Source organism: Anser anser, assembly GCF_964211835.1.
Source record: "Anser anser genome assembly, chromosome: 2".
Lineage (NCBI taxonomy): Eukaryota > Metazoa > Chordata > Aves > Anseriformes > Anatidae > Anser > Anser anser.
In genome coordinates, this window is record NC_139721.1 from 2,741,267 (window position 1) to 2,768,311 (window position 27,045).

Sequence of the window (27,045 nt, forward strand, 5' to 3'; positions counted from 1 at the left end):
AGGGAACTACCAGCCCGACATCTGAACCAGATAAATTAGCTGCAACTTTGATGAAGGATGGTAAAAAAGATTTCACTACTGGGAAATTGCACGTTACGGATCTCTTGATTTTTTATTTTTATTTTTAAATGGGTTAACAGGCTTGTGGATGTCAATAACCCAGTAAATAAAATGTTCTTGGTCAACCCTTGTCATGCAGGAACAAGGAACGGGGTTATGACAAGCACTTCCTTCTGAACAGCAGCTCGGTGCTCACTAGAAGTGAGATAAAAAGGTTCTAAAATGATAGCAATTCTTCAGAAAGGGACAAAAAATCAAAACGAAAAGCATCATCATGCAATCACATCCATCTGGGGTTACCCTACCCTAAACATCGTGTGTAATTCCAAACCTGGCATCTCAGAAAGACTACTGAAGATGACTGAAAAGATCCAGAGAAGGATGATCAAAGGCAAAAGGAACATTTTCCTTATGGGGAATACTCGTATAGGCTGAAAATCTCGGGACTGGCGAAGACAGTTTGGGTGGCACGTAACTGATTGCATATTCATGAGGGGTGTGGAGGCCTGGAGAGGGATCCAGAGTAGTTTCTTCTAGTGCAAGGACTAACGTCTTCACGTGAAGATAATGGGATTCAAAATAAACGAAAGAAGTGAGTCTTTCATATCGCTGGTAGCAGACACGAAAAACATGAATGACGATTTTTGTAGGGTTACGACTGGGTGAAGAGATGGAAGAGACAATCAGCAAGGACCACAACAAAATGAGGTAAATCCTCAGCCGAGAACACGTGGAGACTGGGGGAGCTGTCACCAGCATCTCCTCCGGGCTTACTTCTCCTTCGGCATCCACTGACGGGTACTGGAAGAAGCAGAACATGGGGCTAAATGGATCTTGGCCTGAAACAACGACATTTAAAAATTCTGAAGTTACAACAGAAAGTATTACTGAGTAGTTGCTCGTATTTCCCCAGGCCTTCTGTTTTCTAGATTCAACAAGCTCATCTCTTCCCTTCTTTACTCATAGCATTGGTTAGATTTTTGATCACTCTTGCTGTTGTTTTTGTAGATTTTCTCTTGCTATTTGAAAGCGTGGACAGAAAGCTTGACAGAACTCCAGCCGAGTGCCTATAAAAACCGGGAAAAGTACACTTTCTTCATGTTTCAGATCTGCATATCCCTACCTTTATATATTCAGGTGATGTTTTCTTTTTCTGAGCAAAGTGATGTTGCAAATTCAGAGAGAGCTGATGATGTTTCAAAAGGGCTTACTGAAGTAATGGAGGCAGTTAGTCATGATAAAAAGACTTTCCTGGTGTTCTTTGCTTAGCTTCTCCATTCTGGAAACCATCTTCCAAAAATCAAGTTCTTAACGCACTGCTGGATTCACTGATACCTGTACTGATGCAGCAGTTGCACTGAAACCAAAATTTCTACCTTTGGAGAAATGCACAGAAAACTTCACTTTTTCTTTTTTTTTTTTTTTTTCCATTTTTGCCATTTTCTCATTTTTGCCACTGATTTGCCATTTGCTTGCACCTTTCATCAGTGAATCCCAAAACCTAGTGCTCTTCTTTGGTCATTTTTTAAATCTTTCTTTCTGAAATGGAAGACTTCATTACATTTCTCAGCACGGTATTTTTATTTAAATAATGCAGCAAAACATGCAGCAGCATTTGGAGGCTGAACATAGTTGGGAACCTGTTGTGAGAGATGTAGCACGTATGTGTAGAAAACAGGAATCTTTTCCTCCCAAAGTGTCTAATTCGGGAGAAAACCTAGTAACTGGAGGAGACCACAGGTAGAAAGGACAATTATTGATTAATCAGTAGTAAATGTAGCTCTAATAACAGTAACCAAATAGAGACTTGCTTCTGGTAGTGGGAATTCAGTGTTAGAACCAGGCAATGAATGAAATATTTACAGATGAAATGAGAAATACATATTTTAAACCAAGACTGTTTTCCCATTTTCTAAGAACCTACGTACCTACTTGTATTTCAAGGCTCCTTGCTTTGCGTGACGCATTTATTAGTTTCACATGGGTATTGCACACAATAAAAAGGAGGATTTCGGTTATGCTTTGGACGCCGGGATGCTTTTAGATGTCATAGGGAAGAACTAAGACTTTGACAGCTGAAATCTTCCTTAATGTCTGCGGTGCCCTCCTTGCAGGTTTGGACCTGTAAATCCTGTACTTGGTTTCTCCGTATGGGTCAAATCTTCTGATTATAGAGGTGCAGCAACAACTGAGTTGCTCTAAGTGAAAACCAGACCTCAGTCCTACATATTTACAAGTATTTAGGCACAAGAGTAGCTTATTTTCTGCTTTTCCAGAACAGAGCAAATTAACGGTGGTGTTTTGTCATCGAGTTAGGCAGGACGAGGGATTTGTTCCAACATCCATTAGTTACCTCCAAGCTTTCCTCCCCGGCTGCTTGCTTTAGCCTCGCTCCCTCTTTGTGGTGTTACGACTGTTGCACTTGGCATGTGCTCCTATAGCTGTGCCAGGCTTAATTTCCATTAATTTTCCAGTTTAATATCTCGAGCTTTCTTAAACAAAGCTGATCACCAGGATTGCTGGGAGTATCGGGCATGCTTATTGATGAGGCGATTGACTTCTCAGTGCTTCAGACACAAAGTTTTGTATACCCGTTTGGGGTTTTTATTTTCCTAATCCTGACGTTTCTAGAAAAGGAAGGGTCAAATCAAACAACGCTAAGATGAATCGAGGCGTAACGCCACTAAAATCCGCAGATATACCTGGGTGTAACTAAAACAGGAAAGCAACAGAAAGTCCTGAAAATAGGCTCTTTATAGCTCGTGATTCCTCCTTGTGACGTATCAGACCTGCCGGATAGTCACCAGCTTGGGACGTGTATTGCTGCCATTGCAGTACTTGATGAAAACATCTGTTTTATGTCAGAATCTGCTAGGTCCTGGAATACAAGTCTCTCCTGGACTTTAAATAGACTGAAATAAGGTTGTTCGGGGATTAGCAGGCATTCTCCAGCCTCCTTTTATTGTCGCTATAATAACTTTTTTATTAAATTGCTCACAGGTAACAACATACAGATATGCTGCGATAAGCTCTCCGAGACGTACTGTTTTCAGGGAATCTTAGGTCACCGTCACAGAGCTCTGAAAATGGGAAATAAGAACCCGACTCGTTTTTTTGGGAAGCATTCAGACCAACTTCTATTTGTTCCAGCGCTCCTTGCAGCTGACTGGCTTGGTATATAAGGCATTTGACTGGAAAAGAGCATTTTTATCAAAGAGAAAACAAAACAAAACTACTGTTCTAAATGTGTAATTGTCCAATTAATCTGGGATTGAAAAGTTAAGTGATACTAAAAAACAGCCGTATTTTGTCAGAAAAGCTATAACCTCTATCCAAATTCTAGGCAGAATGCAGAAATAATAGCAAAAGGAGATAGTAGTCTGGAGAGAGGGGAAAGGAAAACATTTCTCCTTGAGATCTGTAAAGAAATTGAGGCAAATGGAGAAAGAAACTTCTGAAACGAAGGGGGTTTGGCCAAAAGTGGCGACTCTTAAGCAAAGGACCAGATGAAAAAAACCAACCAACCAAAAAAAACCACAACTATACTAAACGAATAGTTCTGAGATAATTTTAAAATCTGGAAATTTGGTTTGTACAAACTCCAGACAAGTATTCAGGCTTTCTTCTTCACGTTGTGGCAATGCTGAGCTGCTCTTTCCTCTTCCTTTACTGCTGTGTTAGAAAGCTTTGCCGCCAGGTTTGCGTGGCTTTTGGGAGGGACACAATTGCTGTGTCCCTCCCAATAACGGGATAAAATAATGGGATGATATAATTATTAATAATTAATGGCATAAAATTATCCCAACAATGGGATAAATTAAGCAGTCATTAAAGCTTTCTTGTGCTATTTAATTACCTCTGTTTTCCTGAACATACCAACACTTCCAGTGAATCCAAAACAGGAGAAAAATTAATAGTGGTTTTGATTTTATAAGAAGCAATATTAAGACCGCAAAAGAAATTATAGCCTGAATGATCCACATGCCAATCCCTTACTACTCATGTAAGTTATGTTTTGTATTCTCCTGCCTTGTGGAAAAGTCCTGCAAAATTTATTGGGAATGAAACCCCTCTGGGTTATATGTAAGAATATAACAGGATTTAATGCAAATCTACATTTGTTCTTTTTTTTTTTTTTTCTTACACTGAAACTTAGTAGAAGAGATATTGCTCTTTTAATATTCTCCGATATATTTGCCCCTCGTAGGTTTACCATTTTCTACTACATTCTCAATAATGTTTTCATAAAAGCATGACTTATTTTATCATACAGTGAACAAAGAAACTCATCAGATGATAAAAAAAAGAATAAAAAATAGACAGTGGCAATGGAGGTTGATGAAAAATCAGGAGGTATTACTACAGGAAAATCAAATAAACGTATCTTCAGAAAAAGTAACCTAGACGACAAGAGGATAACCTTTCTATAAGTACCCTAATAGTATAGCTACTGAAAGATTATGGGGTTAAGGAGATTCACAAAACAAACTCGTGAGCCAAAAGGAAACTCTTTTTAAATACTGGAAGGAAACCCCTAAAAATAGAGTTAACCTAGCTGGATAATAGTCTCAGTAGCAATCCCTTATGGCTATAGGGTGGAATAAAGCTGTTAATTGATGTACTTTTTTTTTCCTCCGTTCAAAAAAAGCGTTGTTTTAGATGATGTAAGACACCTTGCCTGTTTACGTGAAAGGCCCGATTGCCACACCTTGCCAAGGACCTACCCTTGCTCATTTTGAAAACTATCAATACGAGATCAATACGCAGCTGGTGATAACAAGGACAAATCCTGATACACCCAATGTGAACGTAAGTATAAGCCCAAAGTCTTCAGATAAAAAATGTCCCAATTGCAAAGTATTATTATTGTATGAATAACATACTTATTAATCAAGCAGTATTTCTTCAACTACAATATGCAAAATGAGCAAGATGCAGAGACTGCAGACCACAACACATGAGTTTTATCTTACTGTAGTTGTTATGGTTGCTGTCCCCCAGAATACTTTGTCTGTATCTTACATTGGCATACGTTTATATATTTTTTTTCTTATTTACTTTCATGAGGCTCCCACTGAAAGTAAATATTATTTGTACTGCAAATTACAGGACTTTCCTGAATTTTCAGTGGTTTTGAACTGTAATCTCTGCTTCTCGTAGGATTAACCTGCTCTTCCTTCCCAAGAAAACCCCTCAGCAAGAACCAAGCATGTTGCACGTGCAACTGTGGTCAGAGGATTTTGCAGCTGGCAAGCCGGACAGCTGTATTTCATTATCAGTGCATTTTTATGGCCTTTTTCCTTAGGGATTTTCTTTAGAGACCACACAAATAAGTGATTTACCATTGCAGCAAAAGATTGAGAAAAATGCTCTGATAGTGGTTTGGTGCTGTAAAAACCCTGAAGTTTATGGAGGCTTAGGTGGCCCCTCAGCCCTTTTAAAACTTTTTTGGCAGGGCTATCGGTACAGAATTACATTTCTGAAAAGGCAGCTGGCTTGTCAGCCCCTTGTTAAAATGAATTGTCGTTTAAAGGCCCTATGAAGAAAATCCTTGCTTTATAACTCCTTTTGCAAAGCCAACCACTTCCAGCTCGCCTAAGTAAAGCTGCTGTCACTTAGCAAATAAAGAGCAACCTCCCTGCGCAGGTACAGCGGGAGCTGTGTGTGCCAGGCTGGTCTATTAAACCACTTTGCTGGGAAAGCCGCCTGAGCTGGTCTTGGAAACACCACAAATCGTGGTGTTTTCAACAGCATCGCATCCGTGGCCAGCGCTTTAACAACAGCAACTCAGTGGCTTTTATATATTTGCTGCTGATCGCACACTGAACGCTAAGTGCCGTGTCGCTGCAGTGAAAGGCATGATCCTGCCCTCACAGAGCAGCCAGGATCGTCTGCTAAATATCGAAGCAGATTCAGCTCATCCACTGCTAAAATGTGGTTATTTAATTTAATGGTAACAGCTGTTTTAATTAATGAACACACAGGAGGGGTGTTGCAGGGCTGAGGAAAGATGGGAGGAGGGAAGGCAGGGGAAGCACCTCGCTGCCGCACAGGCCCTTAGACCCCAATGACACCAAGCTGGGGGGAAGTGTCGATCTGCTGGAGGGTATTAAGGCCCTGCAGAGGGACCTGGACAGGATGAGTTGATGGGCAGAGGCCAACTGTATGAGGTTCAACAAGGCCAAGTGCCGGGGCCCATACTTTGGCACTTTGGCCACAACAACCCCATGCAGTGCTACAGGCTTGGGGAAGAGTGGCTGGAAAGGTGTGCAGAGGAAAAGGATCTGGGGGTGTTGATCAATGCTGGCTTGAACATGAGCCAGCAGTGTGCCCAGGTGGCCAAGAAGGCCACTGGCATTCTGTCTTGTATCAGGAATAGTGCAGCCAGCAGGAGCAGGGAGGTGATCGTCCCCCTGTACTCTGCTCTGGTGAGGCCGCGCCTCAAGTGCTGTGTTCAGCTTTGGGCCCCTCACTACAAGAAGGACATCGAGGCCCTGAAGCGTGTCCAGAGAAGGGCTACGAAGCTGCTGAAGGACCTGGAGCACAAGTCCTGTGAGGAGCAGCTGAGGGAGCTGGGGTTGTTTAGTCTGGGGAAGAGGAGGCTCAGGGGAGACCTCATTGCTCTCTGCAACTGCCTGAAAGGAAGGTGTGGGGAGCTGGGGGTCGGCCTCTTCTCGCAGGTAACTAGTGATAGGACCAGAGGGAATGGCCTCAAGTTGTGCCAGGGGAGGTTCAGGTTGGAAACGAGGAGACATTTCTTCTCAGAAAGAGCAGTCAGGCATTGGGACGGGTTGCCCAGGGAGGTGGTGGAGTCACCGTCCCCGGGGGTGTTCAAGGAAAGGCTGCACGTGGTGTTTAAGGACATGGTTTAGTGGTGATATTGGTGGCAGGGGATGGTTGGACCAGATGATTTCAGAGCTCTTTTCCAACCTTTATAATTCTGTTTTTCAAGGGGACAGCACAGGCGGACCCCCTGAGAGTGAGCCCGGGGGGCTCTGAGGGGGGCGCGGGGCTGAGGCACGTCCCCGACCGCCTCAGGCGCCCAACGCTCTGAGGGGACAGGAGGCGGGGCCCCCGCGCTCATCCCCGATTGGCCACCCGGGGCGGGCAAGGGGGCGGGGCGACGCCTCGCAAGGCCCGCTGGGACTTGTAGTCCGGCGGCTCACCCGAAAGCCCGGGCGCCGGGGAGGGAGGGGAGCGAGCACGTGGTCGGGGAGCGGGGAGGGCGGGGCCGGGAGCGGTCACGTGATGTTTGGGTGCCGGCGGCGGGCGCGCGGCGGCAGGTGAGGGGCGCGCGCGCGCGGCGGCGGGGGCGCGCGCTGGGCTCTCCCCGCCCCTCCCCCCCCCCTCCCCCTTCCACGCGGGGCGCGCGGTCGTGGGGGGGGGGGGCAGGGGGCGTGGGACCGCCTGGAGCCGGGCGTGCAAGCTGGCTCCGTGGCCCTATGGCCGCGTACGGGGCGTGAGTGTGCAAAGTGGGCACCCTCAGGCCTTGCACGGGGCGTGAGCGTGCAAAAGCGGGGTTTGCTGCTCGTGCACGGGCCGTGCGTGTGCAAATCGGGGGCTTCCTGGCCTTGCACGGGGCGTGAGTGTGCGAAGCGGAGGCTCGCTGGGCACGCACGGGGTGTGAGAACGCGTGCTGGAGGCTTTGTGGCCTTGCACGGCGTGTGAGAGTGCAAAGTGGCGGCTTGCTGACCATGCACAGGGCGTGCGTGTGCAAATTGTGGACTTTACGGCCATGCACGTGGCATGAGGATGCATGCCGGAGACTCGCTGGCCTTGCACAGGGCGTGCATGTGCAAATTGGAGGCTTGCTGCCATGCACAGGGCGTGCATGTGCAAACTGGAGGCCTGCTGGCCTTGCACAAGATGTGCGTGTGCAAAGTAGAGATTTTCTGGCCTTGCACGGGCTGTTAGAATGCATACTGGGGACTTTCGGGCCATGCACAAGAGTGTGCATTGTGCAAAGTGGAGGCTTGCTTGTGTTGCACAGGGCGTGCACATGCAAACTAGAGGTTTGCTGGCCATGCACAGAACATGAGTGCACAAAGTGGAGGCTGGTTGGCCTTGCACAGGGCGTGCACATACACACTAGAGGTTTGCTGGCCTTACATAGGACGTGCGTGCACAAAGTGGAGACTTTCTGGCTTTGCACAGGCTGTTAGAATGCATACTGGGGACTTTCTGGGCATGCACAAGAATGTGCGTCTGCAAAGTGGAGGCTTGCTGGCCTTGCACGAGGTGTGCATGTGCAAAGTGTAGACTTCCTGGCCATGCACAGGGCGTGAGAATGCATGCTGGAGACTTGCTGGCCTTGCACAGGGCGTGCATGGGCAAACTGGAGGTTTGCTGGCCTTGCATGGCATGTGCATTATGCAAAGTGAAGCCTTGCTGGCCTTGCACAGGGCGCGAGAGTGCAAAGTAGAAGCTTGTTGGCCGTGCACAGGGTGTACGTGTGCAAATTGGAGACTTCCTGGCCTTGCACAGGTTGTTAGAATGCATACTGGGGACTTTCAGGCGATGCACGAGAGTGGGCATTGTGCAAAGTGGAGGCTTGCTGGCCTTGCACAGGGCGTGCATATGCACACTAGAGGTTTGCTGGCCTTACATAGGACGTGCGTGCACAAAGTGGAGGCTTGCTGGCCTTGCCCAGGGTGTGCACGTGCGAATTGGAGACTTTCTGACCATGCATAGGGTGTGAGAATGCAAAGCGGAGGCTTGCTGGCCTTGCACAGGGCGTGTGCATGCAAACTGGAGCCTTTGTGGCCATGCACGGGGTGTGCACGTGCAACCTGGAGGCTTTCTGGCCGTGCACAGGAAGCCTCTGTGCTCGGGAGCCCCTTGCACGCCCAGCCCACGTGTGCTGGCCTGGGAGCTTTGTCCCCTGCCACCAGCGACGGTGGCACTGCTCTGCAGTGCCTTCACACAGCAAAACACGTGGGGCTGAGCTCCGGTGTGGTGGCCGGGTCAGGAACTGCCCCAGCACCCTCGGTGCAGTTAAATAAGGGATTTGGGGTTCGCTTCTGACTTTGCTTGGGGGGTATGGTGGTAATTTTATGACCTTCAAGATAATGCCCTGGCAGAAACTTTAGTTGTTACGCCTGTGCTTTAAAATATATTGAGATTTCAGTAAGTTGAGCCCTGGCTGCACGGTGCATTGAACCCGCAGCACCTGAAAATCACCGTTCCGGCAGCTTTAGTAAAAAGCTGAAGGTTTTTACAGCCCAGAAGAACGTTTTCCTTCTGCAGCGAGCGCGCCGAACGTGCCCCGCGAAACCTTTTGCTGTTTGCATTTTAAGTGCGCTGATTTAGTGATGCATGGACTCCAAAGGGGGAACTAACCTGGATTAGTTTTACTTCCCCTCTCTCCCCTCGTTCCTCTTCAAAAATAATAGCAATAAGTCGCGTTTTTGTTTTTACTCTCACCTTTACACCATTTTCCAAGCTTTGCAGTGGGGCTGTGAATGCGCTGGTCCCGGGAGCCAGCACGGCAGGTGGGTGGCTCGAGCCTCCAAATTTTCATCTCGTCTCCAGGTTCATCCCTGCCTTTTTCCAGGGCACCGTTGATGCGCCGATTCCCTCTCTCCAGCCGTCAGCTGAGCAGCAAATCCCCTCCGCTGCGCTCAGCCAGGCCTTCCTGTTTTGCTTGTGCCTGTTAATGCAATTAAAAAAAAAAAAAGACAAATCACTGTTGTGGCTGTAAGGGATGTAGGAGAGGCTGAGCTCAAGCGTAAATGCGGCTGTGCCTCCTCGGCCACCCCTGCTCCTCCCCAAGTCATGTCTGAAAGGAGGCGAGGGCAGCAGCGAGCCCGCTTTGCTCCGAGGAGCTTGGGGCAGGTTTGGGATGCGGAGCTCAGCATCTTCCTGGGATGCCTCGTAAGGTTTTGGGAGGCTTCGCAGTGCGGCGGGTTGGGAAGTGGAGGTGGAAGAGCCAGCGGGAGGAGAGGTTTGCCACAGCGGGTGAGTTGCTGAGCACGGCGGGGTGCGAGCACCTGGGTTTGGGCTGGCAGAGGTGCCCCGAGGAGCTCCGCTAGAAATTGGGTGCGGGAAGGGAGGGTTTGGTACCTCCTCAGGGCTGGCATTTGCTTGGCTCAAAGGATGGTGAACGGTGTTGGGAGCACGAGTGAAATTTGTGCGCTTTCCTTGGCTCGGGTCCCCAAACGATGGGTGGGAAGATGGCTTGGGTGGCATGGGCTGGGCAAGGGGCAGGCAGCGATTCTGGCAGCGAGATACCTCAAAATCCTCTGCTCTGTGCTCAGGGCTGGTATTTGGAGCAGGAACATCTACCAGGGAGTCATATCAGGCGCTTTTTGGGGGTATTGTTGCTGTGTAACGCTGCTCTGCAGTTTTCCAGCAGTGCAAAGTTGCCTCTTGTGCATGAAGACGACTGGAAATTTGTCTAGAGAGGCTGGTGGAACAGGGACTTTAATATTAAATCCTTTATTCCCATCCTGTCTTATCTCTTGGTCAAGAATCCGTGGTAGGTGAGAAGGAGAATCACAGAACAATTTGGGTTGGAAGGGACCTGAAGGATCAGCTGGCTCCAACTTCTGCCTCTCGAGAAGCTGGCACGTCGATATTACGGCACTTGAAATCTAATAAAACAAACAAAAAAAGCGAGCAAGTCAAAAATGAACGGGTCTGTGCTTCCCCCTGCTTATAAATATATATCGAATGGTGTTTTGAATTGCTGATTTTCCTGGGAATTCAGGGATATTTAAATAGCAAGCGGGAAAGGGTAAATAATATCAAGATAAAAATAAATGCTTTTGATTCCCTGCCTGTTCCATAACCGCGTTCTGCTGGATGCAAATGGAAGTAACTTGAAGAAATGGGATTTACTTTTGCTGCCTCTGTTGTCTTCCTTCCTACACTTCAGCTTCATCGGGTGGGGAGATGGCTCTTGCTTGGCTTTTCATGGATCTTCTGAGGTTGGTATCTCCACGATTGATGGTGTAAATCCGCAATTGATGGTGTAAATCCATGACACCCGAGGGCAGGAGGAGCCTCGGTGCGTGCTTTATGTAGGGTTGGGGTCATCGTGGTCAGGGCGAAGGCTGCTTGCACCAGACTTAATGTCCACGTCTGATCCCGCGCTGGAGACCCGATGGATGGAAAACCGGGCTCTTCCACTTGGGATGTGGCTGGTGGTGTCTTGCCGAGCAGATTTACCTATGGCAGGATCCAGACTTCATCGAAATGCACGAACTTGGCTCAAAACGGAGCATTGGAGCGTGCCTAAACCCCGACGCTCGCTGGCGTAGGATTGCAAAGCTTCTCCTCCAGCAGCATCGCCAGCCCTTCAGAGTTCGTTTCCTTGCAGCGCGCTTTCTGGCACCTGCAGCTCCACAAAAACCTGGCCAGAAACTCGGGTTGGTGCTGCCAGCGGCGGCGTTAGGTGCCGCAGCGACGAAGGATGCTCAGTGCTTGACGTTGAGCGCCCGGAAAGCTGTGGATGAAACGCGTGCCACAGCCCCACCTCGCAGGCAGCGCTGCTGTCACCAAGGTTATTTGTGGGTTTTAATAAAGCCCAGCATTTCCGCCAAAGGAGCGCGGTCGAGATAAGAACCCTGCTCTTTTTTTTTTTTTTTTTAATTTTTCCTGCTTGCCTTGCAAATGGTATGTAAGATTAAAATAAAGTAAAAGAATTAATCTGATTTAACGCTTGCAGGGAGGTTTCTATTTAAAACTCGTTTTCTTGCTAGTTCCACTAGTCAGGAAATTCAGTAGGCAGGTGCCGTGTCTTTGTTGGAATGCATGGGCACATCTCTGCCTTCCAGTGATTCTGATAGTGAAAAAATAATTAATATTAAAAAAGGGGGAAGAATGGATTTTTTTTTCCGTATTACTGTCAGTTTTTCTTGCAGCACCATCAGAAAGCGGAGATCGGTGAACAGTTATTCAGAAAAATATTATCAATTGTTAAAATATCATCAGTTGCTCAGAAAAATATATCAATTGTTCAGGAAAATATTCTGAAAATGGGTCTAAAAAAAAACCCCAAAAAACGTTTCGTGATGCTGCTTTGCTGGGATTCATAGCTAGGGGCAAAGCTCTCCCAAAGGGCATTTACTTGCATTGGCTACTCATCTCCTGGGCTATTGCAAGCAAAAAGTTGCAAAGAAGAATTTATATCCCTATTATCTTTTAAGGGAAACCACTATGTAGCAGGGTTTTGGACCAGGGCTTTCCCCAATTCCCATTGTTTTCAGAGAATCGCAGAGGTCCTCTAGGCCAACCCCTGCTCAAGCAAGGCCACCTGGAGGAGGTTGCCCAGGGCCATGTTAAATGAATCTTCTCGTTTTACTTCTGCATGGAGGAGGGAGATGCGTCGTCTATTTTTTTTTTTGTGTGTGAAAGGTAGGTTTGGACAAGTTGAGACCCAAATCTTTTGGGTTAAGCCATTTGTCATAAAATTCCCTTTGTCGCGTGAGATACCATACTGATATGGTCCAAAGGAACCCCCAAGCTTGGCTGCTTTGAATAAAAATGTGAAGAAATCGTTGAGGAGCTCTGTGATGGAGACATAAAACCATGAACACAGCTTAGCCTTTCTTACTTTTTCTTTTTTCCATCTTTCTTTTTGGTCCCTGAAAGTCCCTATTTATTTACCACTTGCATGTGACATCTCATGACCGTGACCACAGTTCACATGAAATGGTGCTCATGCGTCCCAAAATTAGGATGTCTCGGAGGAGAAAAATAAGTCCTTTCGGCTTTTTGGAGAAGACCAGATGATATCGCCTTGGGTTTACGAGCCATGCGATGATGATGGCTTGAAATTTGGGCAAAACTTTCTGGAGAAAAAGTCTTAGCAGAGTTTTCTGGCTGTCGAGTACAAAGCATCAGCTGAGACTTCCGTGGAGGGGGAAATGCTGAGGTGTAGGAAATGTGGTTGGAGATGATAGAGGTTTTTCAAAACGAAGCATCTTCAGTGTGAGTGAACAATTTTCCCTCCCTGGTGTTATTCGAAGAACACCACTCAACATCCAGATTTCCTCCTTGAATTTAGTCCTCAGCAAATAACCACTATTGAAATTTTCAGCATGAATAATTTGTTCAGAAAACATATTAGCAGTGAAAAATCGGACTTTTTATCAATTTGAGCAGCAGCCACAACTAACTGTAGATAACCGTGAATCTGTTGAAGCTGAATTATTACCAAACGCTTCGCAGCATCCCTGCCCACCAAACACTGCTCTCCAGGTGGACGCCTCCTTGGCCCAGCTTGGAGGTTTTGTTATGCTCTGAATTCTTCTAATATTGCAATTTTATGGGGAGAGAAATGCTGCTGTGCATCTGCCTGGCAATGGGGAAGTGATATGAGGCTGCAGGAACTCAACGGAACTGTGCTGACTCACTGGGTAATTATTTAATATGACGATGGACGTGATGGATTTCCTTTATTCCTTATTTATTGCGCTTCCATCCGCCTGGCACCGGGAGCTGCAGGCGATGAGCTGTTGAGTTTGTGCAATTTTGGTGTTGTTTCTGCTGGAGCGGATTGTTGCCAAAGTGTAGGAATTTTTCAAAATTTTGAAGGAGAATAACGCTGATTATTTGCTTTCAGTGCTAGCTGGGCGCAAGGGCTCTTTTATGTCCTGCCATTGACTGAAAATCAAAGAATCATCTATGTTGGGAAAGACCTTCGGGATCAAGTCCAACCATCAACCTGACCTACTGAGTCCCATCACTAAACCATGCTCTTATACACCACAGCCACACATTTCCTGAAAACCTCAAGGGATGGGGACTCCACCATTTCCATGGTTCTTGGCCAACCTTACCACGAAGAAATTCTTCCTACTATCCAATCTAAACCTCTCCTGGCACTACTCAAGGCCATGCCATCATGAGGATGGAGAGGGGAAAAAAAAGACCAGTGTACTCCTCATTGCAATCTATCTTGTTCAGACCATTATGGTCTGGCTGAGAAACCGTACGTGGAATGACCTTCTTTTTGCCAAGGATCTTTAATAATGAGAAACCATTTATTAAAAAAAAAGTATGCCAATTGCTAAAACAGCATGAAGTTAACTCTGATGAACTGTTTTCTATTCACAGCTGGCAAAAGAAAATAATCATCTTATATAAGAATAGATGCTGTGCACTGAGGAATAGATGGATCTTTTTTTTTGGATTTTTTTTTTTTAATTTATTTTTTAAATCTTCCATGTAGATATATTCTTCTGTTGGGTCCTGCAGATCTTTAGCTCTTCATGGAATCATAGAATGCTTGGGGTTGGAAGGGACCTTGAAGCCCATCTAATTCCAACCCCCCTGCCATAGGCAGAGGCACCTCCCAGGAGCCCAGGTTGCCCAAGGCCCCATCCAGCCTGGTCTTGAACACCTCCAGGGATGGGGCATCCACAGCTTCTCTGGGCAACCTGCGCCAGGGCCTCACCACCGTTGTAGTGAAGAATTTCTTCCTGCAAAGCCTGATGAAGCAAGAACTAAACCTTAATGTAGCTTTTGACTGGAGAAGGCTCTGGGGAGACCATGTAGTGGCTTTCCAGTACTTGAAAAGGACCTACAAGAAAGCTGGAGGGGGACTCTCTGAGGGATGTAATGTCTTTAAACTGAAAAGAGTGTAGGTTTATATCAGATATTAGGAAGAAATTCTTTTCTGCCATCAAAAGCTGCTTTAAGGTTTAGTTCTTGCTTCATGGTCTAGCAGCCTGGTCTAGTAGAAGGTGTTCCTGCCCATGACAGAAGGATTGGAATTAGATGATCTTTTAAGTTTTTTTCCAATCACAAGAATTCTATGATTCTGTGGCTTTTTTTTCTCCCCACAAAACAATTAATTTGTGATCCCTTGTGTCACCGTTAGCTTCCTAGACTCTGGAGAATCTCCTAACTTCTAAAATACCTGATCTATACAAGTTTAAACATACTGCTAAAGAGCTGGATAAGGGATATAGGTATTCAAAATGTTTTGATGTCTTCTGTCTGCTTGATATATTGCCTACAAATCTCTCACCTGCCTGTTACTGATGGTGAAACCCCAACATCAGTCCCAACATCAGTCCCAGGCAGCAGGTGCTCAGAGAACAAGTGTGAGAAATGAAATTTATATAAATATATATGTTGTATAAAGTATTTCTGTAGAAATAAATATTTCTCATATGTATAAATATGCTGCATGAGTTTTTGTTTGGTTTTACGCTATTTTTTTGAGAGTTGGTTATTTCTCTGCTCTGAGTTGTAGAGTTGGAGGCTTCTCTACTCTGCGCTGGTTCAGCCTCACCTTCTATACTGTGTGAAGCTTTGCGTGCCCTGATATAAGAAGGACATAAAACTGTCAGAGAGTGTCCAAAGGAGGGCTACCAAGATGGTGAAGGATCTGGAGGGGAAGAGACATGAGGAGTGGCTGAGGTGCCTTGGTTTGTTCAGCCCAGAGCAGAGCAGGCCGAGGGGAGGCCTCATGGCGGCCTGCAGCTCCCTCACGAGGGGAGCGGAGGGGCAGGCGCTGAGCTCTGCTCTCTGGGGACAGCGACAGGACCCGAGGGGAGGGCATGGAGCTGGGACAGGGGAGGGTCAGGCTGGGTGTGAGGGAAAGGGTCTGCACCCAGAGGTGGTCGGGCACTGGGACAGGCTCCCCAGGGCAGTGGTCACAGCACCGAGCCTGCTGGAGTTCAAGAAGCGTTTGGACAACGCTCTCAGACACATGGTCTGATTTTTGGGTGGTCCTTTGTGGACCCAGGAGTTGGACTTGATGATCCTTGTGGGTCCCTTCCAAATCAGGATATTCTGTGATTCCATGAAAACTCATCATTGACAACCTAAGTTTCTGTGTTTCTGTGGCTTCAGTCATTTCTCTGCTGAAGCTGCAGTGGACGGAGTGGAATCATTATTTTCCTAGGACCTCTCTTAATGATGATCAACAAGATTTTTACGGTGATAAAACTGTTGAACTTAAAGTTGTGCTTAGACCACCACATGTTAGTGGCTTGATTTCTCAAAGTGGAGGGCCTTCAACTTCCATTAACTGCAAGTGCCTGAAGATGCAAATAGGTGGCAAAATGTGGGCGTCACAGTCCCAGAAGTGTTGCTTTTTGACGTATTTGTGGTAGAGAACAACTGTGAGCTTTCAAAAGGCCTCTTAAACGTTGATCATGCACCACAGGAAAGTTTCGTAGGTACAGGTCATTTTTCTAAAAGTACGATGGATTGCTATCCTAGCAAAGTGCCAAAACTAGTCCCCTTGGAAATGCATCTTAGGAAGTGGTGTGAACAGCGCCGCGATATTACAATAAAATGGGATGCTGTGACAGATGCACTGTTGAATCCAAAAAAGCAGATTGACAGTCTCACTATAGATAGTGTAATATCCCCCTGATTATCGCTGCTAGAGCTTCAAGTGGATGCATTTCTTCTCCTTTGCCACAAACATGGGGGAATGGAAAATATTTCAATTCTGTTTTTTTGTCCCCTCATGGAAATACCATAACTTTAATTATAAAGATCCTCTTTCTGCATGGAGACCAAGAGTGTCTTTTCTTATTCCTCTCTTGCTTTGTATGTTACTCTGTTGTATATTTGTCCTGTTCTTCGCACTCAGTTTGTTTCATTTTGTGTGTAGAGACATCTCATGGGCTGCTAGATTTCCAGACTTGCTCTTCTCTCTTGGTCCAGTTCCATTGCTAGTGCATTGTCATGGTGGTATTCTTTTAATTAATAAGAATTTAGTTTAATTTTTACTTGGAGACAGAGTTGTGGGTCTTGATCATGTTTGTGAGGCACTTGAATGTAAAGATGGGATGCAGAAGGCAGTCTAGAAGTCTTCATCTCTTTGGGTTGCTTGCCTCCTGCCTTCCTGTACCTCTTGGCTTTTAGCATCCATCTGGCCCTTGTAAGACCAGAAGGAGCTTTTACCTTTTCCACAGTGGTCACTTTGTGGGCTTGAGATGCTCCTGCTTTCTTGAGCAGTCTTGGGTTGCAACGTCCCCTTGGCTGGGAGGGCTCAGATTTTGCTGTCTTTCTCTGCTGGCAGAAAGGTGGATGAGAGTATAAAGCCATGCTCTTCGAAAGCAAATTGCTTCTTGAAACCTCTGGTGCTTCTTGGGTTGGGAGGTTGGGACGGTAACCTGATTCCCTGGAAGCAGTTGGTGGCCTTCAGGATAAGGTGATGGATGCGTTCATACTTACTTTATGTGCAGGTTGAGTCCCTCTGGTGCCTCCCTCTACATCAGCTTTGGCAGACAACCTGATGTCCTTCTTCCTCTGCTCCCGTGGTGGAGGTGGTGCTCATGGTCACTTAAAAGCTTGATGAACCTCATCTCATTGCCTACGACTTCTGCAAGAAAGCCCTTGATCGAGGCAAGTTTTTCTGGCATTTTCTGTTCTTTGCCTGTCTGGGCTGACCCAGGCTTGCACACCAGTTTCCAAAAAAAAAGAAAAAAATCTGTTCTCCTAAGCAGATGAGAGTGACCTTGTGCTTGCTGATTTGATAGCCGGGCTCCGATGCAACTCCCTGCCTTGTGTCTCGTAAATAACTGTTTTTTGGTTTCGTTGCCTGGACCTGTTTATGTCTTGCCAAAAATAATTACCACTTCTGAGACCGGGCTTTGCTGGGCGAGCAGGAGGAAGGCATAGAAAAGCTTGCAGTTGTCGGTTTTCGTATGCTTTCACAGCACCGTGCTGCCAATGGGGACAGGGAGCTCCCTTCTGGGGCATGAGTCAGGCCATGCTCACAGGACCGCTCATCTTCTTCGCACGAGCTTTCTTTCCCTTCTTCCTTTCAGAGTCTTAAATTCACGTCCCCGGTGATGCCTCCCTCGCCTGCTTTCCTTTATTACCTCTTAATTTGTTTTCCCAAGTACGTCTCGTGCTTCGATAAATATCTCCGGCTTTCCATGGCTGCAAACCCAGCTCCTCCTGCGGTTCTCCTCCTCCAGCTACTGTGCGCATCCTTCCTCCATCCGTGCAGAGGTACTTTCTGGTTCTCAGCGTGTTTTATTGAGCTCTTTGGTTCTCGGCACTTTGGAGCGCTCTGCAGCATCCTTGAGAGGCGGATGGCTGCCGTCGCTCGCGGTTTTGCATCCGAGCCGGTGTTAGCTGTGGTCATGTGCAGAGCCAGTGGGGAAGGCGGGTATTTTTAGCGTGTGCTTCTGTGCACCGCTCGGGGGGCCGCCCACAGTTGAGTATTAAAATAATAGCGGGGACATTGGGTAATCTCTGCAGCAAAATGTTGATATGCAAATTGCCATCTCAAGAGCAAACCTCAAGGCGATTTTGGCAACGTGCGCAAGGCTCTGGAGCGGTGTGTTTTGAATACAGATTACAGCAAGGGATTTCGCCCAGAGGGCACACTCCTCTCATTTATTCTGAAGCTTAGCAGGGCCAGGAATTCGGCGTTGGAAGCCAACAGAGTGAAATGTGTGCACCTTTAAAAAGGTATTAGATTAGCATTGGCAAAACGAAATGTAACGTCACCTCTGTAACTTGGGTTTCCAGGGTTGCAGAAGCAGTAAATCCAGTTGCACTGCATTTGCAAGCGATTCCTGGGCACTGTCCAGGGAAGAGATGGCTCTGATGGCTGCAGAGTTGGACTGGGAGGCTTGGAGGTATTATCTGGCAGTAAATGAGCTCAAGCCAGCTGCTTCAGTGCTACTTTGGCTTTTGTCTTCAAGATGCTGATAGGTAGCTTGGCTGTTTGAAACCTTTCGGTAAGGAGTATTGGATAAAATATAAATTGCTTTTTCGGTTTTATCTTTCTTGTTACTGTGTTCTTGGTGGCACTACTGGGAAGGAAATAGTGAGGTCTGTAAATTAGGAGATTTAAACGGTGGTGTCGTGCTTCTCAATCCGTGGCTGTCCAAGCTGGTCCTCTGTCCATCAGTGCAAGTCAGAGGTACCATTTCTCCTTTTTCTTTTTTTTCCCCCCTCAGTTGCGTTCAACCCAAGCTCAGCTGTATTCAAGCATGGTATTTCTTGGGCAGTTGACCGGATATTTTTGTCTGGGGGGCATTAGTGTCCACAGCAGTTGGATAGGAGAGTTGGAAGGCTGCACCTATAGTACTCTTTGCCCTTGCACGTGGTCTCTCTGCAATATAAAGAACCCGTGCTGAGGTGTGAGTTGGACTCGAGGCTCATGATGGTTTGATGGGGTGTATGGTTGGACTTGAATGAAGCCAATGTGTCCAACAGAGTGGTGGAGAACGTGACCTGGAGCTTGGTTTGGAGCTTGGAGGAGTCTTGGTTGTCTTCTTAAGAGTTCAGTTGGAATCAAGGAATCATTCGCCAATTCAGCAAAGCTTTGTATGACTTTTTATATACTGCTAGTAAGAGGCAACAATGTGTGAATGCTTGGTTAGGGTATAACCACTGAATGAATACATTTCATACAGGTTTAGTTTATTCACTTGCAAATTGAAAGTTTTAAGAGACAGTTTGGACTTGCTTTAGTAAGGTGATGAGGCAGAAAAACAATTTGAGCCCTCCATTTATACCAGTTCTTGAGGAGAAACTGCTGTGGTTCTTCAAGAAATACTAATTTGTAGGTGTTTTCATCATTCTTGCATTGTGAATACTGGACGGTGTCAGGCAGTGACCTGTATCAATAAATACATTTCTCTAGGATTGCAAACTGGCAGTAAACAAGGCAAGTTCTTACGATGTGTTTTGCTTTTTAGCAGTCTGAGATTGCACAGATCTGTACCTTTTAGAGGCTAGAGAAGGATGATCTTCAAGGGAAATAAAGTAGATTGGTTTTCCTTTCCATGTACCTCAGAAGAACCAGGTGGCTGAGTCTTCGTGGGAACACATTCTCCTGACTTCGATACAAGTTTGTGTTGATCAGCTTTTAGTTCACTTGTGTCCTTTTAGTTTAATTATACATTCCAACACCATAAGACTTTTAAATATCAAATTTTGAGGGTGTTCTCTGCCAGAATTTGATAGTTTAAGTGCAGTTCCTGTTGGCAGGCATCTCAGGAGCTGTTTGTTGACTTCCCTTCTTCATAACCCCATCCTCTCGGCCTGTTTTTCGCCCTCCGTAAAAGTCAAACAGCATTTGATAAAATAGCAGTGCTCTAGAACATTAAAAGAAAGTACTCAGAAACTTAGGAGGTGGTGGCACGTAAAGTGTTCTCATGAGTGCTGAAGATCACCGTGTCCTGCTTGCATCTCGACAGTGCCGGTCAAGTAAAAGAAAAATATCTTCCTAGCTTGGTTTGGGTGTGCCTTGCATCTTCTTTGTGTCAGTCCTTTGTTGCATCCTGCATCTTCATGTCATTACACACAGGCTGCTGGTTGCATCTTCCAGAGCCCTTCGCGCGCTGCCTTACGTCTTGTTGAGATGTTGACTCTTCCCTCCAAGGTCATGAATCTCTGTTTCTGACTTTCACATGCTTCACATATATGTTGCTCTGTTGCTTTTCCCTCTTGATGCATTGCTGATGAGTATTTATAGGGTTGTCCTTAATTTTCCCCCAATTTTTTTTTTTTTTTTTTATTTCCTGAAATACCTAGAGCAGACTGTTGTGCTGGTGTTTCTGTTGGTCTTGCCAAGCAAGATTGCCTCCGTGCTTCCTAATATATTTCCCTTCCAATCTATGCGCAACTCTGTATGCATTCAGCCTCCTAGTTTTACATCTTTAAGGCAGGAATTGTCTTACTCTGCTTATACATCATTGAACGTGATTCTGAAGTGACGCAGTTGATAATACCTTTCAGGTAGTTTGATGTTGTAGCTGACGATTTGGGAATGCTGTCCTCTTTCTATATTTTTTTGGGAGTCTGGAGCAAAAGTTAAGCTGTTGTGGCATGGTAGCATTTGAAAATCTCACAAATAATAAAAATTAATGTATGTATATATTTTTTTGGTCTTTACCCTGGCTCCCTTGGTATTTATCATATCAGCTATTTGCTGTGGGGAATCTGAAATTGTGAGCTCCGATCTTGCTGTGTAAGAAAGGTTTTTGTGAAGCCGTGCATTTAGACTAATTATTTCTGCCATACAATGTGCTGAGGATTTGTGATCTTAAGCAGACATTTGACAGATCTTAACTAGTTATGCTATGTCTTGTCAATCAAAATTATACGCCTACCTCACTCCTTCCTACTTTCTCTCTCTTCCAGCTTTTTTATTTAGGTTGGTCATTAAAATTGCTTATAACCATAGAAACAAGGAAAACCCACCCCTTACGTTCTAATTCTTTAGCATGATATTCCTGTACTCACATCGTGAGAGTTATATACACGATGGCTTCAAAAAAAAAAAACACCCAACAACAACAGGTAGGCAGTTGTCATTAATTCCTCCCTATAACAATGTTGTTCCTACTGATGCCAACCAAAGATTGCGTTCTTGTGTTCGTCTGTGGTGCCCAGCACACGGAAAGACCTTGCTGTGGAGCAGCCTCCTGACAAGATAGTCGGGGAAGAAAACAGATCTGTAGGATGGGAAGGGTGGGAGGATGAGATAAGGAGAAGATGGATCAATGTTCAGCAGAGAAGCCGTAAGCGCGACGTAGTGCGTATTGATGTTTTCGATCTTGGTTTTCATCCTTCTAGGGCTGTGCATCCCAGGCAGCACGCGTTGATGGGGTGCTCCAAGAGATGGACATAATATTGATAGTTCTGTAAAACTGGGCCAACAAGGGTAAAAGGCAGCTTTCTGCACTTAGGGACGTGAATCCCCCCATGGAGGGATGGAATGTGACGTGTCTTTGCTTCTTCTGAACAATTAAAATACCGATTTAATTTGCAGAAGCAGTTTTTAAAAAAAGCTTGACCTTAGGCTATGCAAAGGTGATAAACTCTTACATTAGGAGCTAAGAACACCCTGAGTTTGCAGTGCTGTTGCAAGTAACGCTGTTTTCGTGAAAAACAGGATTCCTCCATGTAAAATTGCCAGAGGCAAGATTTCTGACTTTTTTCCTTACCTCAAGCTGCAATAAATCATGTGAATGTTGAAGTATTTTACAAAAAGGAAGGAGTAATTGATCAGATGAAAATAGGTAACTGCAGCTGCCAGCATTGCTGTCTGTAACTTGATCAGTTTTGCTCTTTTTGTGAATTAAAGGAACTTGTTAGCACATGGAAGATGTCTAGATATGAGGCAGCAGGCAGTGGTACCTCATGTTGATGCTTCCTTAGGTATCTCATATTGATGCTTCCCACGTGATATCCTTGTCTGTAAATTGGAGAGACGTTTGACAGATGGACGACTCGGTGGGTAAGGAATTGGTTGGGTGGTTGCTCTCACAAAGAGTTGTGGTCTATGGCTCAGTGTCCAGGTGGAGATCAGTGATGAGTGGTGTCCTTCAGGGGTTAGTACAGGGACACAATAACATCTTTGTCGGTGACATGGACAAAGATCGAGTGCACCCTCAGCACATTTTGCCGATGACACCAAGCTGTGTGGTGCGGTCGATGCTCAGGAGGGAAAGGAAGCCATCCTGAGGGGCCTGGGCAGGCCTGAGAGGTAGGCCTGTGAGAACCTCATGAGTTCAACAAGGCCAAGTGTAAGGTTCTGCACCTGGGCCGGGGCAGTCCCAAGCACAAACACAGGCTGGGTGGAGAATGGATTGGGGGCAGCCCTGAGGAGAAGTACTTGGGGGTGGACGAGAAGATCAACATGGGCTGGCAATGCGCACTTGCAGCCCAGAAAGCGAACTGTACCCTGGGCTGCATCAAAAGCAGCGTGGCCAGCAGAGTGAGGGAGGTGACTGTCCGCCTCTGCTCTGCTCTTGTGAGATCCCACCTGGAGCACTGAGTTCAGCGCTGGGGCCCCAGGAGGGCATGGACCTGTTGGAGTGGGTCCAGAGGAGACCATGAGGATGCTCAGAGGGCTGGAACACTTCTGTGAAGACAGGCTGAGGGAGTTGCGGTTGTTAGGCCAGGAGATGAGAAGGCCTTACAGTGGCCTTCCAGTACCGACAGGGGGACTACAGGAAGGCTGAGGAGGGACTTTTTTGTCAGGGAGTGTAGTGATAGGACAAGCGTTAACAGCTTTAAACTAAAAGAGGGTAGATTTGGATTAAATATAAGGAAGAAATTCTTCACTCAGAGGGTGGTGAGGCCCTGGCACAGGCTGCCCAGAGAAGCTGTGGGTGCCCCATCCCTGGAGGTGCTCAAGGCCAGGCTGGATGGGGCTTTGGGCAACCTGGGCTGGTGGGAGGTGTCCCTGCCCACGGCAGGCGTTGGAACGAGATGGTCTTTGGGGTCCCTTCCAGCCCAAACCATTCTGTTATTCCTCGTGTATGATACAGAGAAGATGTATGATACAGATTTATGCAAGGAATCCTACATCTCTCTGGTGGCAGTGCTGCGTGTGTCGTGGTACAGTAATTATGAAGAGTGAAGACTGCCTCCTTGAGAAATTTCAGGACGTCTTGGTGTTTGGAAGGTGTCCAGGATGGGGACGTGGGTTATTCCTGAGACAGCGGGATGTGGGAGTTTGATCGCTCACTCTCGAGGAAGCCTTGTCTCTTGGAAAGATGAATTTTGACCTTTGGCCAGGGAAATAACGAGTAAGAAGCGTTGTGTGATGTAGCATGACAAGGTGTTGCTGGGCAACCATCTTAGATTTTAAAGGTCTTACTTATTTACCCTGTCTTCGAAAGCTGACTCTGGGTACTGTACTTTAGCTTAAAGGCCCCTAATGAGTTTTTTTTTTTTCCCGCATGTGTTGGAGCTGCTTCTGTTGGCTTTTGAGGGTCTGGAAGTAGTTTGTATTTGTCAAAGAGGAGGAAACGGTAATTGTGTGGTTCTTCTAAGGGTAGGAAATCTGAGGGCAGGGAGCTCCTTCAGCATCCCTTGCCGTTTTCTGTGACTCCAGTGTCATCCCACGTGGTTCGGCTTCTCCGCCATCCTGTCACAAGGAAGGATCAGAAGGTCTCATCAGAAGGTCTCATCAGAAGGTCTGATGAGCCTAGGAGGCTGACTGCTATGTGGTGCTACTCTTTCTGCTTCAAACACGCCACCCGGCCAAAGTTTTCAGCAGTTCAATTAAAACGCTTTACTTGAGAAATAACTACTGCGCAAAGGGAATAATGTTTCCATGTCTGAACTTCACATGGAATAAAAGTGCCTCTACCTGAGGTGCCTAAACCTGTTTCTTCTGGAAGTAGTTTATAAAGAATATTATTAAAGTTCATCCATTCAGAATATATCCTCATATTTCTTTAGCATTTCGCTATCCCAGTAAAGACAAAACACCCTACAGGTTGCATGGAGCCTCCTTCTTTTTTTTTTAGCATAAGAAATCGCATTAAAAGCATGTTAAATTCCTTCTGAATTTGGGACAGAAAAACCTACTCAAGTGTGAAAAAGAGGGGTTAAGGGCATCACTTCCGATGCACTCCAGAGTGATCTGAGCTATCAGATCTTTATGGATGCTGATATAAAATAGCTGGCTGTGTATCTGTTTATATTGGTGCATTACCTTTGTCTTTTGCTCTTTACACACACATGTGCACATACTCCTACATGCATAATTTTCCCCAAAGCAATAATTTTTCTTCTAAATTGTGCGTATATATAATTCATAACGAACCGTGGAGATACCGTAATGATTTTCCAGTATTCTGCAAACGTTGCTTTCTAACATTATCTTATTAACATTAACACAGAATGCTCTGTGCAGCTTTGTGTGATGCTGTCCTAGCGTGGGTTATGCTCCTCCGTGCTGAGTCCTGTTTCAGTGCTGGGCCCACCTGGCTGTCCCAGCTGCGTGCCTCTAACTGGGATGTCAGGTCAGCATGGTAGTTGCACGGGCTTTCTTTTTTTAGTGGAAAATGTAGGAGAAATGCCGACAGATCCTGTTTAACTGGCTGAGATTGAATATGAAGTATGAGTTCACTAAGCTCGGGGAAATGACAAAGTCGTGTGAAATCACAAATTGCAGAAAATTGTCTGCTATTTCTCACTGGGCATCTTTGCACTCTGAAACTAAAGGTAGAGAGTTTTTTTTGTGTGTGTTCGTTTTGATATGCATGGTACACTGTTGTCAGAGAGATTGTGTAGACCAAAAGGAAATCTTGCTGAAGTTTTTCGTTCTGTAACTAATTCTTAGGGTGTGAAAACCCCTGAAGGGGGTTTGGATCTGAAGGTACGGCTAAAACCTCGGTCTCGGGAATACCTGACCTCATGCTGGGGGAAACAACAAATAAAAAAAATGGTATGTGCTTTTCATTTGATTTTCATTTATTCTTTTTGCCTCCGCAGAGACAATACCACTGAGACAAGCCTTTGGTCCGTTGTGCTGTTGCTGGCTTGTGCGAAACCGGTGGCTCCACATCACAAGGGAATAAAAGTGTGGGTGAGATATTTGTTGTTTTCTCCCTGTGATAATCCTTGCTGTTTCAGGTGGTTTGATCTGGTTGTTTTTCTCCATCTCTCCGGAACTCGCTGGCGGGGATGCTGTATTTTGTAGACCCTGGAGTGGGTGTAGAGGAAGGTTGTAGGCTCCTGGCTTGTAGATGTTCCCCTCTGGGTGGCATCTTCTGCTTCTTTCCTTAATTTCAGTGGTTGATATTGAGGTGGAGGGGGGAAATCTCCATCCAGCTTCTTCCCCTCATGGCTGATCTTGCCTCGCTTGTCTGCTGGTTCGTTATGCTCTGGGATGGCCCACACTTACCATGCATTGCTGACTTTGAGTTCGGCTTTCTGGCCAAAGAGAGCGTTAATGGATGCTTTCTGCTAGGAACAGATGGTCAGTGAAAGTTTCATTTTTCAGGGCGTAACAGACTGTATTTGTAAAACCTTCAGAGTTTTTAGCAGCAGCGGTAGTTTCCTTAAACTACATCTGTTTTTCCCACCTGGAATACTGTTACCGTAATTTGTATCATGGCTGGAATAGTTATTTCATGTGCTCCAGTCTGATAGTAAGAAATAAGTCTTTTCGTGGGGATTTTTGGTCTATCTCTTTGTTCCTTCTTCATAAAATACTTTAGGAATGAAAAGACTAAAAGGCTTCGTCATTTGTTTTCTGAATCTCTTGGGTGTTTTGCTCTTAATTCTTATCCTCGAAATCAAGTTCCTTGCAACAGATCTCTGTAAAAAGGATTTTCTTTCTTTACCTCTGTTTTCCGTACCATGGGGAGAATTGGCATGTTCCAGCCCCGTTTCATATACAGAGCTAAACAGATTTGTAACGTGCGGTAAACTGTATGCAAAAAGTATGCTTATTAGCGTCCTGAGTAATCACCAACAACAGAGTAAATAGGAGGTTAATGAGATTAACGGCAAAGAGAAACGTAAGCGTTTGAGTGCTCCTCTCCGTGGCCCCGTAGCCGGTGGCAGCCTGGTTTCTCTTGACGAGCCCAGCATGGGTGTAGACGCAGTAGTGATTTTGCTGCTGTTCCCCATACAATGCTTAATGAGTTCCTACTGCTGACATTTTCTTTTAGACACTGTGTGATATTATTAAATCCCACTCCTCGCAAGATGTTTTGTGCATTGCTTCTCTCTTTTTTTTTTTTTCTCCCCCCATATTTATGTTTCTGCTGTTGGGACTCGGTGGTAAATAGTCTGATCAGCCCTTGCTGGTCCTCCAAAGTCTTCTCCCAGGTGTGTGGTGCCCTCTTTGATGTCTCCTCAAGGCTACCAGAGGAATTGACCCACATCTCTTTGGGGGAACTTGCTGCTACCAGAATATCACAGTCAGAAGCGCATCGAGATTTCTCTCTTATTTTCTTATCCCAAGCTCTATCTTGATTTCATTTGTCCTATGGCTTTCTCCTTCCTGACCTTCACATTCTATCCATCAAGTCTCACAAGGAGAGAGAAGCCTATTTTCAAGCAAAACCATGCCTTTCTTCTACCGTCCTACCTCTAGGTTCATTTCCCTTTTCTGGTTCTTTGGGTTAGGGGGTTTTCTGGATGTGGCGTGCTCTGCCTATCCAACTCTCACATCTTCTGGCAACCACCAGCGTGTTCTGAATGTCAGTGCCTCAGAACTGTTTATTTGCATTTTCTCCACCCAAAACTGCGTATGTGTGGTTGGACTGAAGCTCTAGGCACCGACTCCCCTTACTGGTC

At 45.9% G+C, this 27,045-nt stretch overlaps 1 protein-coding gene across 6 annotated transcripts in view; it reads left to right on the forward strand.

The window, feature by feature from the left end:
• Nucleotides 1-7,273: 7,273 nt before the first annotated feature.
• Nucleotides 7,274-27,045, forward strand: part of TSNARE1 (t-SNARE domain containing 1) — a 471,236-nt gene continuing 451,464 nt past the window's right edge. For 3 of the 6 annotated variants that reach the window (XR_014579369.1, XM_083823323.1, XM_083823317.1), the window contains exons 1-2: nucleotides 7,274-7,343; nucleotides 25,231-25,320. The gene's annotated coding sequence lies outside the window, so the exon portion shown is untranslated. Of the gene's footprint in view, nucleotides 7,344-25,230; nucleotides 25,325-27,045 lie in introns of all 6 variants that reach the window. The other 3 variants (XM_083823324.1, XM_083823318.1, XM_083823316.1) reach the window with 3 other exon arrangements.